General features: G+C 42.1%; 1 pseudogene; it reads left to right on the top strand.

Moving 5' to 3' along the window:
- The first annotated feature begins 408 nt into the window (after positions 1-408).
- On the top strand, positions 409-1765 carry LOC129397337 (serine/threonine-protein kinase Nek2-like; annotated as a pseudogene).
- The last annotated feature ends 13457 nt before the right edge of the window (positions 1766-15222 follow it).

The following is a 15222-nucleotide window of genomic DNA, read 5'->3' as shown; positions in this document are numbered from 1 at the left end:
AGTATGAAATGAGATAATGTGTGTGAGAAAACTTTGGAAGTTTTACACATTTAGGATTTTTTTCTCCAGTGCATAGCCTGATGCCTGACATATTTTAAATGCTCATTACACCCTTGAATGAATTGGTGAAGAGCCAAGAGTTATGAGAGCATAATGCTAGAGTGTAGATGGATTAGTTCTGCCTGGATGGACAGGTGGGATGCGGAGGCTTCCAAGAATACAACTTTTGAACTGGACTTGGAATTATAAGTTAAGAATCGAGAGAGAAATGGGGCCGAAGGCAGGGGTGGCAGGTCAGTGCTGCTCGGGGGCTTCTCCGTCCAGGTCCCTGGAGCTCCCGGTCCCTGGAGCTCTGCACTTGGGGGCACAACTTGCGTGAGGCAGCACGACTCTGGCGACTGGCTGGCCATGCCGTCCCAGGCTGAGAACTATGAAATGTTGTACGCCATTGGCACAGGCTCCTATGGCCGCTGCCAGAAGATCCAGAGGAAGAGTGACAGCAAGATACTAGTTTGGAAAGAACTTCATTATGGCTCCATGACAGAAGCTGAGAAACAGATGCTTGTTTCTGAAGTGAATTTGCTTTGTGAACTGAAAAATCCAAACATCGTTCATTACTATGATCTTATTATTGACCGGACCAACACAACACTGTATATTGTAATGGAATATTGTGAAGAAGGAGACCTGGCTAGTGTAATTACAAAGGGAACCAAGGAAAGGCAATACTTAGATGAAGAGTTTGTTCTTCGAGTGACGACTCAGTTGACTCTGGCCCTGAAGTAATGCCACAGACGAAGTGATGGTGATCATACTGTAGTGCGTCGGGATCTGAAACCAGCCAGTGTTTTCCTGGATGGCAAGCAAAACGTCAAGCTTGGAAATTTGGGGCTAGCCAGAATATTAAACCACGACACGAGTTTTGCAAAAACATTTGTTGGCACACCTTATCACATGTCTCCTGAACAAACGAATCACATGTCCTACAATGAGAAACCAGATATCTGGTCATTGGGCTGTTTGCTGTATGAGTTAGGTGCATTAATGCCTCCATTTACAGCTTTTAGCCAGAAAGAACTCGCTGGGAAAATCAGAGAAGGCAAATTCAGGCAAATTCTATACCGTGACTCTGACGAATTGAATGAAATTATTATGAGGATGTTAAAGGATTACCATCGACCTTCTGTTGAAGAAATTCTCGAGAACCCTTTAATAGCAGATTTGGTTGCAGAAGAACAAAGAAGAAATCTTGAGAGAAGAGGGCGACAATTAGGAGAGCCAGAAAAATTGCAGGATTCCAGCCCTGTATTGAGTGAGCTGAAACTAAAGGAAATTCAGTTAGAGGAGCGAGAGCGAGCTCTCAAAGCAAGAGAAGAAAGATTGGAGCAGAAAGAACAGGAGCTTTGTGTCCGTGAGAGACTAGCAGAGGACAGACTGGCTAGAGCAGAAAATCTGTTGAAGAATTACAGCTTGCTAAAGAAGTTCCTGTCTCTGGCAAGTAGTCCAGAACTTCTTAATCTTCCATCCTCAGTAATTAAGAAGAAAGGTCATTTCAGTGGGGAAAGTAAAGAGAATGTCATGAGGAGTGAGAATTCTAAGAGTCAGCTCACATCTAAGTCCAAGTGCAAGGACCTTCAGGTCCTTGCTTCATGCTTCATGCTGCCCAGCTGTGGGCTCAAGCCCTGTCAGATATTGAGAAAAATTATCAACTAAAAAGCAGCCAGATCCTGGGCATGCGCTAGCCGGGTAGAGAGACACAGAGCTGTGTACAGGATGTAATATCACCAACTTTTAGTGACTGATGTTCAAATGCTGTAGCGTTATATACTTGGTTCCGTGAGCCATGCCTTTTTGTATAGTCCACATGATATTTCAGAATTGGTGTTGCTCTTCTTCAGCAACTGTTGTACAAAATGTTCACATTTAATTTTTCTTTCTTCTTTTAAGAACACATTATAAAAAGAATACTTTCTTGGTTGGTTGGGCTTTTAATCTTGTGTGCGATTACTAGTAGGAACATGAGATGTGACATTCTAAATCTTGGGAGAAAAAAAATGAGAAGAAAAAGATATTTACGCAAGAGTAGCACTCACTGAATAGTTTTAAATGACTGAGTGGTGTGCTTACAATTGTCGTGTCTAGATTTAAATTTTAAGTCTGAGATTTTAAATGTTTTTGAGCTTAGAAAACCTAGTTGGATGCCATTTGGTCATTAATACCATGACATCTTGCTTATAAATATTCCATTGCTCTGTAGTTCAAATCTATTAGCTTTGTGAAAGTTCATCACTGTGATGTCTGTATTCTTTTTTCCTTTTTATTCTGTTTAACAGAATAAAAGAATTCTTTAGTTTCCCTGTAAAAAAAAAAAAATCGAGAGAAGCGGTTCTGCCGGGGCAGCTGTCAGTCGTTAAAGTGCCTGGATTTACATGAACCACATATCTACAGGCTAATACAGTTTTCAAGATGCTTTTGTTTACGCTATCTCTTTTGAGTCTTACGACAGTTCCATGAGGTGAGGTCATACAACCAAGAGAAGCCCTGACCAGAACCTGGGTTCTAGGGTGTAAGAGAGAGCATCTGGCCAGTTTGTTCTTTATAGTTTCACGAATGTTATGATTGCTAATATTATCGTATTTCTATTATTATATTTGTGAAAGCATGGTTTTCTGAGTTACAAGTATGTGAAAGACACATGTACACATGTAATGAAATGTATAGTTTTCCTTTTATTTCTGTAAAGCAAGTTAGCTTGTATTGATACATGATTAGTTTTTTTCAGAGGTTTCAGAAACAGGTTAGAAAATGCTTCCATAGTATTTCATAGATTCTTTATAATTTGAGCAGTTTTTCAGGATTTTCAGTTCATTTAAACCATTTATCTAACGAACAGTAAATAGAAACTCTGAGCTCTACATTCTCTTGTAAGCTTTCTTTTTCTGTTATAGTTGAGCAAATTTGTTGACATTCTTATATTTCTGCATTTTGATTTTTTGCAAGATGTTTGGTTAAAATACTTTGGGGGAAAAATACAAGAACTTTGTCTCATTTGTAGTTGACTTCCTACTTTGTATATGTTGTCTTCTGTATGTATTAAGACAGTGAAGTATTGGCAAAAGAATAGGTAAATAGATCAATGGAACAGAATAAGCCCCCAGAAATAGACCCATACAAATAGAGTCCGCTCATCTTTGACAGAGGAGCAAACGCAATTTAATGGAGAAAAGATTGTCTTTACAACAAATGGTGCTGGAAACAACTAGACATCCACATGTGGAATAATGAATATAGACACTGACCTTACACCTTTCCCAACAATTAACACAATACAGATCATAGACCTAAATGTAACACAAAACTAGCAAACTTCTGTAAGTTTAATAACATAGGAGAAAATCTAGGTGACCTTGGGTTTGGCAATGAGTTTCTAGATGCAACACAAAAACACCATCTACAAAAGAAAAAATGGACAAGATGGACTTCATTAAAGTGAAACATGTCTGCTGTGCCAGAGACACTGTTAAGAATGAAAAGACAGGCTGGGCGCAGTGTGGTGGCCCATGCTGTGATTCCAGTTACTTGGGAGGCTGAGGCAGGAGGATCCCTTGAAGACCAGGAGTTGAAAGATGCAGTGAGCTGTGATGGTGCCACTGCATTCCAGCCTGGATGACAGAGAGACCCCATCTTTACAAAGAAAAAAAAGAAATAATGCAGAGAAGTCTCATGTACGGGCCCACTAAGTTTTATAGTGTTTTTGCTTTATTGCACTTTGCAGATATTGTTTTTTACCTATTGAATGTTTGCGGCAACCCTGTGTCAAGCAAGTCTTGCGGTGCCGTGTTTCTAACAGCATATGCTCACTTTCTGTATCTGTGTTACGTTTCGCTGATTCTCACAATATTTCAGATGTTTTCATTATCATGTTTGTTATGGTGATCGGTGATCTTTAATGTTGCTATTGTAATTGTTTACAAACTCATTGATATGAGAGGGTGAACTTAATCAATGTTGTGTATGTGTCGTTTTGTTTTGTTTTGAGACAGAGTCTTTCTCTGTCACCCAGGCTGGAGTGCGGTGGCATGATCTCAGCTCACTGCAAACTTCACCTTCTGGGCTCAAGCGATCCTCCCACCTCAGCCTCCCAAATAACTACAGCAGGCATGTGCCACCACACTCAGCTAATTTGTAAATTTTTTGTAGAGATGAGGTCTCATTATATTGTCCAAGCTAGTCTCCAACTCCTGGACTCAAGCAATCCTCCCACCTCGGCCTCCCAAAGTGCTGGATTATAGGCATGAGCCACCGCACCCTGCCAGTTACATGTGTTCTGACTGCTCTGTCCACCATCCATTCCCAGCTCGCTCCTTCTTCTCAGGCCTCTCTATTACCTGATACACAACAGTATTGAAATTAGGCTAATTAATAACCGTGCAGTGCCCTGTACATGTTCAAGTGGAAAGAAGAACTGCATGAATGTCACTTTCAATCAAAAGGCAGAAGCGACTACCTTTAGTGCAGAAAGCATACCGAAAGCCGACCTAAGCGGAAAGCTAGGCCTCTTGTGCCCATTAGCCAAGTTGTGAAAGCAAAGGAAAAGTTCTTGAAGGAAATTAAAAGTGCTTCTCCAGTGAATACACAAATGATAAGAATGCAAAACAGCCTTGTTGCTGATATGGAAAAAGTTTTAGTGCTGGTTAGAACATCAAATCACCCACAACATCCCCTTAAGGCAAAGCCTAATCCAGGGCAAGCCCCTAGCTTGCTTCAGTTCTGTGAAAGCTGAGGGAAGTGAGGAAGCTGCTGAAGAAAAGTTTGAAGCTAACAGAGATTAGTTCATGGGGTTTAAGGAAAGAAATCATCTCTATAATATGAAAATGCAAGGTTGGCCGGGCGCAGTGGCTCACGCCTGTAATCCCAGCACTTTAGGAGGCCGAGGCGGGTGGATCACAAAGTTGAGAGCTCAAGACCAGCCTGGCCAACATGGTGAAACCCCATCCCTACTAAAAATACAAAAATTGGGCCAGGCACGGTGGCTCACGCCTGTAATCCCAGCACTTTGGGAGGCTGAGGCAGGTGGATCACTTTGGGAGGCTGAGGTCAGGAGTTCAAGACCAGCCTGGGCACCATGGTGAAACCCTGTCTCTACTAAAAATACAAAAATTAGCTGGGCACAGTGGCACGTGCATATAATCCCAGCTACTCAGGAGGCCAAGACAGTTGAATCGCTTGAACTTGGGAAGCAGAGGTTGCAGTGAGCTGAGATTGTACCATTGCACTCCAGCCTGGGCAACAGAGCAAGACTCTGTCTCAAAAAATAATAATAATTAATTAATTAATTAATTAAACTGGGCGTAGTGGCATGCCTGTAATCCTAGCTACTCGGGAGGCTGAGGCAGGAGAATCACCGGAATCTAGGAGGCGGAGGTGCAGTGATTTGAGATCACACCACTGCACTCCAGCTTGGGCGACAGAGTGAGACTTCGTCTCAAAACAAACAAACAAACAAACAAAAAAGTGCAAGGTGAAGCAGCAAGTGCTGATGTAGAAGTTGCAACAAGTTATCCAGAAGATCTAGCTAAGATCATTGATAAAGATGGCTCCACTAAGCAACAGACGTTCAATGTAGAAGAAACAGCTTTTTGGTGGAAGAAGATGCCATTTAGGACGTTCCTCCTAGAGAGAAGTCACTGCCTGGCTTCAAAGCTTCAAAGGACAACTGACTCTCTTCTTAGGGGCTAACACAGCTGGTGACTTTAAATTGAAGCTGTTGTTTGTTTATCATCCCAGAAATGCTAGAGCCCTTAAGAATTACGTTCAGTCTACTCTGCCTGTGCTCTGTCAATTTAACAACAAAGCCTGGAAGACATCTGTTTACAGTGTGTTTTGCTGAATATTTTAAGCCCACTGTGGAGACACACTGCTCAGAAAAAAAAAGAATTCTTTCAAAATTATTATTTATTTTTGACAACGCACCTGGTTCCTCAAGAGCTCTAATGGAGGTGTACAAGCAGAGGAATATTGTTTTCATGCCTGCCAATACAATATCCGTTCTGAAGCCCGCGGTTCAAGGAGTGATTTTGACTTTCAAGTCTTATTAGTTAAGAAATACATTTTATAAGGCTAAAGTTGCCATAGATAGTGATTCTTCTGATGGACCTGTGCAAAGTAAATGGAAAGAAAGCCTTGTGGAAAGGAGTCACCATTCTAGATTCCATTAAGAATATTCATGAGTGCCAGGCGCGGTGGCTCACGCCTGTAATCCCAGCACTTTGGGAGGCCGAGGCGGGCAGATCACCTGAGGTCGGGAGTTCGAGACCAGCCTGACCAACATGGAGAAAATGCCATCTCTACTAAAAATACAAAGTTAGCCTGGTGTGGTGGCGCATGCCTGTAATCCCAGCTACTTGGGAGGCTGAGGCAGGAGAATAGCTTGAACCTGGGAGGCGGAGGTTGCAGTGAGCCGAGATGGCGTCATTGCACTCCAGCCTAGGCAACAAAAGCGAAACTCTGTCTCAAAAAAAAAAAAATACATATATGGAAGCAAACTGTCTACAGATGGATGAATAAAATGTGGTATATATATATGCAATGGAATACTATTCAACTTTCAAAAGAAGGAAATCCTGCCATTTATGACAATGTGGATGAACCTGGAGGACATTTGCTAAGTGAAATAAATCAGACACAGAAAGACAAATATCATGTGATCTCACTTCTCTGTGAAATCTGAAAAAGTAGAATTCATAGAAACAGAGTGGAAGGGTGGTTACCAGAGGGCAGGGAGTGGGGGAAGTGGGAAGTTGTTAGTCTAAGGGTAGAAACTTTCAGCTATAAGTTCTAGAGATCTAAGGTAGAGCAAATGACTATAGTTAATAAAAATATATCGTATACATCCCACCACTTTGGGAGGCTGAGGTGGGCGGATCACGAGGTCAGGAGATCGAGACCATGCTGGCTAACACAGTAAAATCCCGTCTCTACTAAAAATACAAAAAAAAAAAAGCTGGGCGTGGTGGCAGGTGTCTGTAATCCCAGCTACTCGGGAGGCTGAGGCAGGAGAATGGCGTGAACCTGGGGGCAGAGCTTGCAGTGAGCCAAGATTGCACTGCTGCACTCCAGCCTGGGCAACACAGCCAGACATCCTCTCAAAAAAAAAAAAGGGGGGCCGGGTGCGGTGGCTCACGCCTGTAATCCCAGCACTTTGGGAGGCCGAGGCGGGGCGGATCATGAGGTCAGGAGATCGAGACCATCCTGGCTAATGCGGTGAAACCCCATCTCTACTAGAAAAAATACAAAAAATTAGCCCGGCATGGTGGCGGGCGCCTGTATGTATATATAGTATATACATACTATATATATGTGTGTGTATATATATATACATACTATATATGTGTGTATATATATATACATACTATATATGTGTGTGTATATATACATACTATATATATGTGTGTGTATATATATACATATATATATATATCGTATACTTGAGATTTGTTAAGAGAGTACATCTTAAGTATTCTCACCACACACACACACCAAAAATAAAGGTAAGTGTGTGAGGTGATGGATATGATAATTAGCTTGATTGTGGTAATCAATGGTGCCTTAAATACAGGCATACCTTGCAGATATTGCAGGTTCTATTCTACCACTACAATCAAGCTAGAATTGCAATAAAGAGAGTCACAAAAATTGTTTGGTTTCCTAATGCATATAAAAGTTATGTATACATGGTGGGACATGGTGGCATGTACCTATAATCCCAGCATTTAGGGAGGCCAAGGTGGAGGGAGCACTTGAGGCCAAGAATTTGAGGCTAAAGAGAACTATAATTGTTCTATTGTACTCCAGCCTGGGCAACAGAGTGAGATGATGTCCCTAAAAAAATTTTAAAAAGAAAGTGTATGTATACACTATACTATAGACTATAAGTATGAAAGAGCATGTTATCTAAAAGCACAATGTATATAGCTTAATTTTTAAAAAATACTTTATTTCTAAAAATACTGGGCCAGGCGCGTTGGCTCACGCCTGTAATCCCAGCACTTTCAGAGGCCGAGGTGGGCAGATCACGAGGTCAGGAGATCAAGACCATCCTGGCTTACACGGTGAAACCCCAACTCCACTAAAAATACAAAAAAAATTCGCCGGGCATGGTGGCGGGTGCCTGTAGTCCCAGCTACTCAGAAGGCTGAGGCAGGAGAATGGCATGAACCCGGGAGGTGGAGCTTGCAGTGAGCTGAGATTGTGCCACTGCACTCCAGCCTGGGCGACAGAGTGAGACTCTGTCTCAAAAAAATAAATAAATAAATAAATAAAAATAAAAAATGCTAACATATAAATGGCCAACAGGTGTATGAAAAGATGCTCAGGCTGGGCACAGTGGCTCACACCTGTAATCCTAGCACTTTGGGAAGTCAAGTCAGGCAGATCACCTGAGGCTGGCCAGCCACTGGCCAACATGGTGAAACCCCGTCTCTACTAAAATACAAAAATTAGCTGGGCATGATAGTGGGTGCCTGTAATCCCAGCTACTCAGGAGGCTGAGACAGGAGAATCACTTGAACCCGGGAGACACTGGTCGCAGTGAGCTGAGATCACACCACTGCACTCCATTCTGAGCAGCTGAGCAAGACTCTGTCTCAAAAAAGAAAGAAAGGAAGAAAGGAAGGAGGGAGAGAGGGAGGGAAGGAAAGAAAAGAAAAGGTGATCAACATTATAATCATCAGGGAAATGCAAATCAAAACCACAATGAGATATCACCTCACACCTGTTGGAATGGCAGTTGTCAAAAAGATGAAAGGTAAGTGTTGGGGAGAATGTGGAGAAAAGGAAACCCTTACACACTGCTGGTAGGAATGTAAGTTTCCATTCTGGAAAACAGGATGGAGTATCTGAGCCCTCAGAGAGTTGTAATCTTTCTGCTGGTAAAGGATCTTGCCTGGATGTTGATGGCTGCTGGCTGATCAGGGTGGTGGTGCTGAAGGTTGGGGTGGCTATGGTAATTTCTTAAAATGAGACAACAATGAAGTTTGCCCCATCGAGTGACTCTGCCTTTCTTGAAAGATTTCTCCATGGCAATACAATGTTGTTTAATAGCATTTTGCCCACAGTAGAACTTGTAAAATTGGAGTCAATCTTGTCAAACCCTGCCATGATTTATCAACTAAGTTTATGAAATAGTCTAAATACTTTGTTATCATCTCAACAGCGTTCATAGCATCTTCACCAGGAGTAGGGTCCATCTCAAAAAACCACTTTATTTGCTCATCCATGAGAAGCAACATCTCATCCGTTCAGGTTCATCATGAAATTACAGCAATTCAGTCTCATCTTCAGGCTCCACTTCTAATTCTAGTCCTCTTGCTGTTTCCACCACACTTGCAGGTACTTCCTTTACTGAAGTCTTTAATCCCTCAAAGTCTTCTGTGAGCGTTGGAATCAACTTCCTCCAACCTCCAGTTACTGTTGATATTTTTACCACCTCCCATGAATCACAGATGTTCTTAATGACATCTAGAATGGCGAATGCTTTCCAGAAGGTTTTCAACTTACTTTGCCCAGATCCATCAAAAGAATCACTATCTATGGAAGCTATAGTTTCATGAAATGTATTTCTTAAATAATAAGACTTGAAATTCAAAATTACTCTTTGATCCATGGGCTGCAGAATGGAAGTTGTGTTAGTAAGCACAAAAACAACAGTAACTTCCTCGTACATCTCCACCAGAGCACTTGGGTGAGCAGGTGCATTGTCAATAAGCAGCAATATTTTGAAAGAAATCTTATCTGTGCAGTAGGTCTTAACAGTGGGTTTTAGATATTCCATAATCCATGCTATAAACACATGTGCTGTCATCCAGGCTTTGTTGTTCCATTTATACAGCACAGGCAGAGTACATTTCGCGTAATTCCTAAGGGCCCTAGGATTTTTGGAATGGCAAATGAACATTGGCTTCAACTTAAAGTTACCAGTTGCTTTAACCCCTAATAAGAGTCAGCCTGTCCTTTGAAGCTTTGGAGCCAGGGATTGACTTCTCTCCATAAGTCCTAGATGGCATTTTCTTCCAATATAAAACTATTTTATCTACATTACAAATCTGTTGTTCAGGCCGGGCACAGTGGCTCATGCCTGTAATCCCGGCACTTTGGAATGCCAAGGCAGGCGGATCATGAGGTCAGGAGATCGAGACCTTCCTGGACAACATGGTGAAACCCCGTCTCTACTAAAAATACAAAAACTAGCTGCATGTGGTGGTGCATGCCTGTAATCCCAGCTACCTGGGAGGCTGAGGTATGAGAATCGCTTGAACCCAGGAGTCAGAGGTTGCAGTGAGCTGAGATCGCGTCACTGTACTACAGCCTGGTAACAGCCAGACTCTGTCCCAAAAAAAAAAAAAAATGTTGTTCAGTGTAGCCTCCTGCATCAATTATCTTAGCTAGATCTTCTAAACAAATTACTGCAGCTTCTCCTTGCCCTCTTATGTTATAGAGATGACTTCTTTCATTAAACTTCATGAACTAACCTCCGCTGACTAACCTCTGCTGGCTTCAGACTTTTCTTCTGCAGCTTCCTCACCTCGCTCAGCCTTCATAGAATTAAAGAGTTACGTAGGACCTCACACTGGATTAATCTTTGACTTAAGGGAATGCTATAGCTGGTTTGATCTTTTATCCAGGCCACTAAAACTTACTCCATATCAGCAATAAGGCTGTTTCACTTTCTTATCGTTTCTGTGTTTACTGGAGTAGCACCTTAGTTTCCTTCAAGAAGTTTTCCTTTGGGCCAGATGAGATGGCACGCGCCTGTAATCCTAGCACTTTAGGAGGCTGAGGCAGAAGGATCGCTTGTGTCCAGGAGTTTGAAACCAGCATGGGCAACATAGCAAGATTCTGTCTCTACAAAAAATAAAAAGTTAACTGGGCATGGTGGTGTGTGCCTGTAGTCCCAGCTACTTGGAAGGCTGAGGTGGGAGGATCACTTGAGTCTGAGAGGTTGAGGCTACAGTAAGTCATGACCACGCCACTGCAATCCAGCCTGGGTGACAGACTAAGACCCTGTCAAAAAACAAAAAAGAGGGAAGGGCAGGGGGAGGGAAGGAGGGAGGGAAAGAAAGAAAAGAAAAGAACTTTTCCTTTGCATTCACAACTTGGCCATTTGGAATAAAATGTCTAGTTTTCGGCCAAGCTTGGCTTTTGAAATGCTTTGCTCACTAAGCTTAATTATTTCTACCTTTTTATTTAAAGTGAGAGAGGTGAAACTCTTCCTTTCACTTGAACACTGAGAGCCACTGTAGGGTTACTAACTGACTTACTTTCCACATCGCTGTGTCTCAGGGAAAGAGAGATGGGGAAATAGCTGGTGGGTAGAGCAGTCAGAACAGACACACTTACTGTGTTCACTGTCTTATATGGGTGTGGTTTGTGGCACCCCAAAGCAATTCCAGTAGTAACATCACTGATCACAGATACCACAACAGACATGATGATACTGAAAAAGTTTGAAATATTGTGAGAATTACCAAAATGTGACACAAAGTGAGTATGTGCTGTTAAAAATATGGCACCAAGAAGCACTGTTTACAATAGCAAAGACTTGGAACCAACCCAAATGCCCATCAGTGATAGACTGGATAAAGAAAATGTGGCACTGGCTGGGCGCAGTGGCTCACGACTGTAATCCCAACACTTTGGGAGACCAGATCACTCGAGGTCAGGAGTTCAAGACCAGCCTGGCCAACATGGTGAAACCCCATCTCTACTAAAAATACAAAAATTAGCCAGCCATGGTGGCAGGCGCCTGTAATCCCAGCTACTCAGGAGGCTAAGGCAGGAGAATCACTTGAACCCAGGAGGTGGAGGTTGCAGTGAGCCCAGATCGCATCACTGCACTCCAGCCTGGGCAACAGAGCGAGACTCCGTCTCAAAAAAAAATTTTGGGCACATATACACCATGGAATACTATGCTGCCATAAAAAAGAATGATTTTATGTCCTTTGCAGGGACATGGATGAAGCTGGAAGCCGTCATTCTCAGCAGACTAACACAAAAGCAGAAAACCAAACACCGCATGCTCTCACTCATAAGTGGGAGTTGAACAGTGAGAACACATGGACACGGAGGGAACATCCCATACCGGGGCCTGTCGGGGTGGGGGGCAAGTGGAGGGAGAGCATTAGGACAAATATCTAATGCACGCGGGGCTTAAAACCTAGATGACAGGTTGATGGGTGCAGCAAACCACCATGGCACATGTATACCTATGTAACAAACCTGCACATTCTGCACATGTATCCCAGAACTTAAGGTAAAATAAAAAATACATAAATAAAAATAAATAATTAAATTGCAGTGAGACCAAAAAAAGTAAAATGCATACTGAATTCCAAAGACACTATAAAAATGTTTAAAAAGAAGCTCCTTAATAATTTCTTATGTTGACTACATGTTGAAATGATAATATTTTAGATATTCTATGTCAAAATATGTTCAGATAATTTTATCTAATAAATGTGGCTGCCAAAAATTTTTTAAAAAGAAAATGGCACCAAGAGACTTGTTGGATGTAGGATTCCCATAAACCTTCGATTTGTTTAAAAAAAAAAAAAAAAAAAGCTGTAAAGTGCAGTAATGTGAAGTAGAATAAAATGAAGTGTGTTTGTATGGAAAATGTTTATCTGTCAGTGATACCTCAATAAAGCTGGAGTGGGGGATGAAAGAGAAATTACAATATTTCCAGGTAAGCAAAAGCTGAAGGAGTTGATTACCAGCAGACCTGCCCACAAAAATTGCTAAGGCAGGCTTTCAGGCTGAAGTGAAAAGCCACTGGGTAGCAACTCCAAGGCATGGGAAGAAATACACAACTCTGGCAAAGGTAAGCATGCTGGTGAATATAAAAGTCAGTATTATTGTACTTCAGGTTTGTAACTTTGCTTTCTTTCCTATGATTTAAAAGGAAATTGCGTAAAGCAATAATTCTAAATGTGTATCTGTGGGGAAACAAGGTATAAGAATGCATCCGTGACAATAACAACACAAAGGGTGAGGGATGGAAACTACACAGCAGTGTTTGTATGATCAACACTACGTTGGTATTATTCACATACAAGGTGTAAGTGTAAGATGCTAATTGCAATTTCCAAAGTAACCACTGGAAAAAATAACTGAAAAAAAATATTATGAAACTAAACTCGGCCGGGCACGGTGGCTCACGCCTGTAATCCCAGCACTTTGGGAGTCTGAGGCGGGCAGATCACAAGGTCAGGATATTGAGACCATCCTGGCTAACGCGGTGAAATCTCGTCTCTACTAAAAATACAAAAAAAAAAAAAAAAATTAGCTGGGCGTGGTGGCAGGCGCCTGTAGTCCCAGCACTTTGGGAGGCTGAGGCAGGCAGATCCCAAAGTCAGGAGTTCAAGACCAGCCTGGCCAACATGGTGAAACCCCGTCTCTACTAAAACCACGAAACATTAGCCAGGTGTGGTGGCAGATGCCTGTAATCCCAGCTACTCGGGAGGCTGAGGCAGGAGAATCGCTTGAGCCCGGGAGGTGGAGGTTGCAGTGAGCCGAGATGGTGCCATTGCACTCCAGTCTGGGTGACAGAGTGAGACTCTGTCTCAAAATAAATAAATAAATAAATAAATAAATAAATAAATAAATAACAAAAAAAGCAGTAATGGAAGAACTGAGAAACAAAAAATATATAAGACATACTGAAAACACATAGCTAAATGAAAGAAGATTAAATAATTAAGTGTAGGTAGATTAAACTCTCCTATTAGAAGACAAAAATTGACAGATTAGATTTTTTATTTTTTTTGGACAGACTCTAGTTCTGTCACCCAGGCTGGAGTGCAGTGGTGCAATCGTAGCTCACTGCAACCTCCACCTCCCTGGTTCAAGCGATTCTTCTGCTTCAGCCTCCTTAGTAGCTGGGATTACAGGCGCCCGCCACTGCGCCCAGCTAATTTTTGTTTTTTTAGTAGAGATGGGGTTTCACTGTGTTGGCCAGGCTGCTCTCGAACTCCTGACCTCATGATCGGCCCGCCCCAGCCTCCCAAAGTGCTGGTATTACAAACGTAAGCCACTGCACCCAGCCCAGATTCGATTTTTTTAAAAAAACATGATGCAGACGGTGGGTCATGCCTGTAATCCCAGCACTTTGGGAAATCGTTGCAGGCAGATCACTTGAGGTCATGAGTTCAAGACTGGCCTTGCCAACATGGTGAAACCCCACCTCTACTAAAACTATAGAAAAAATTAGCCAGGAGTAGTGGTGGGCACCTGTAATCCCAGCTACTCGGGAGGCTGAGGCAGGAGAATTGCTTGAACCCAGAAGGCAGAAGTTGCATTGAGCCAAGATTGTGCCACTGCACTCCAGCCTGGGCAACAGAGCAAGACTCCACCTCAAAATAAATAAATAAAAACATGATCCATCTATATGCTGCCTATAAAACATTTAGATACAAAGACATTCAAAGTAAAATGATGGAAAAAGATAATACATTACAAAGGTAAACAATGGAAAAAGATAGCTGATAGAAAAAGCTGAGTAGGCCGGGCGCGGTGGCTCATTCCTGTAATCCCAGCACTTTGGGAGGCTGAGGCGGCCGGATCACCTGAGGTCAGGAGTTCAAGACCAGCCTGGCCAACATGAAGAAACCCCATCTCTACTAAAAATACAAAACTTAGCAGGGCACGGTGGCACACACTTGTAATCCCAGCTACTCAGGAGGCTGAGGCAGGGGAATTGCTTGAATCCGGGAGGCGGAGGTTGCAGTGAGCTGAGATCATGCCACTGCTCTCCAACCTGGGTGACAGAGCGAGACTCAGTCTCAAAAAAGAAAGAAAAAGCTGCGTGGCCATACTGTAATCAGAAAAAATAGATTTTAAATCAAAAAGGTTACAAGACACAAAGACTCATTTGATAACAGTTTCAACCCACCAAAAAGATATAGTTATAAAATATAAACACCTAGCAGCAGAGCCCCAAAATATATGAACCAAAAATTAACAGAATTGAAGGAAAAAAACAGACAATGCTATAATAGTTGGAGACTTCAATACCTCTTTTAAAATAATGGATAGCACAACTAGAGAGAAGATCAATACAGAAACAGAGGCCTGACAACATTCTAATCGATTAGACAGAACACTCCACTCAACAATAGCAGAATATACATTTTTTCTCATGTGAATTCTACAGAACAAGCCACAAAA

The sequence above is a fragment of the Pan paniscus genome, chromosome 13 (assembly GCF_029289425.2).
Source record: "Pan paniscus chromosome 13, NHGRI_mPanPan1-v2.0_pri, whole genome shotgun sequence".
NCBI classification, from domain to species: Eukaryota; Metazoa; Chordata; class Mammalia; order Primates; family Hominidae; genus Pan; species Pan paniscus.
Note: the sequence above shows the minus strand (reverse complement) of the source record. Positions and strands in the feature narration are given on the sequence as shown.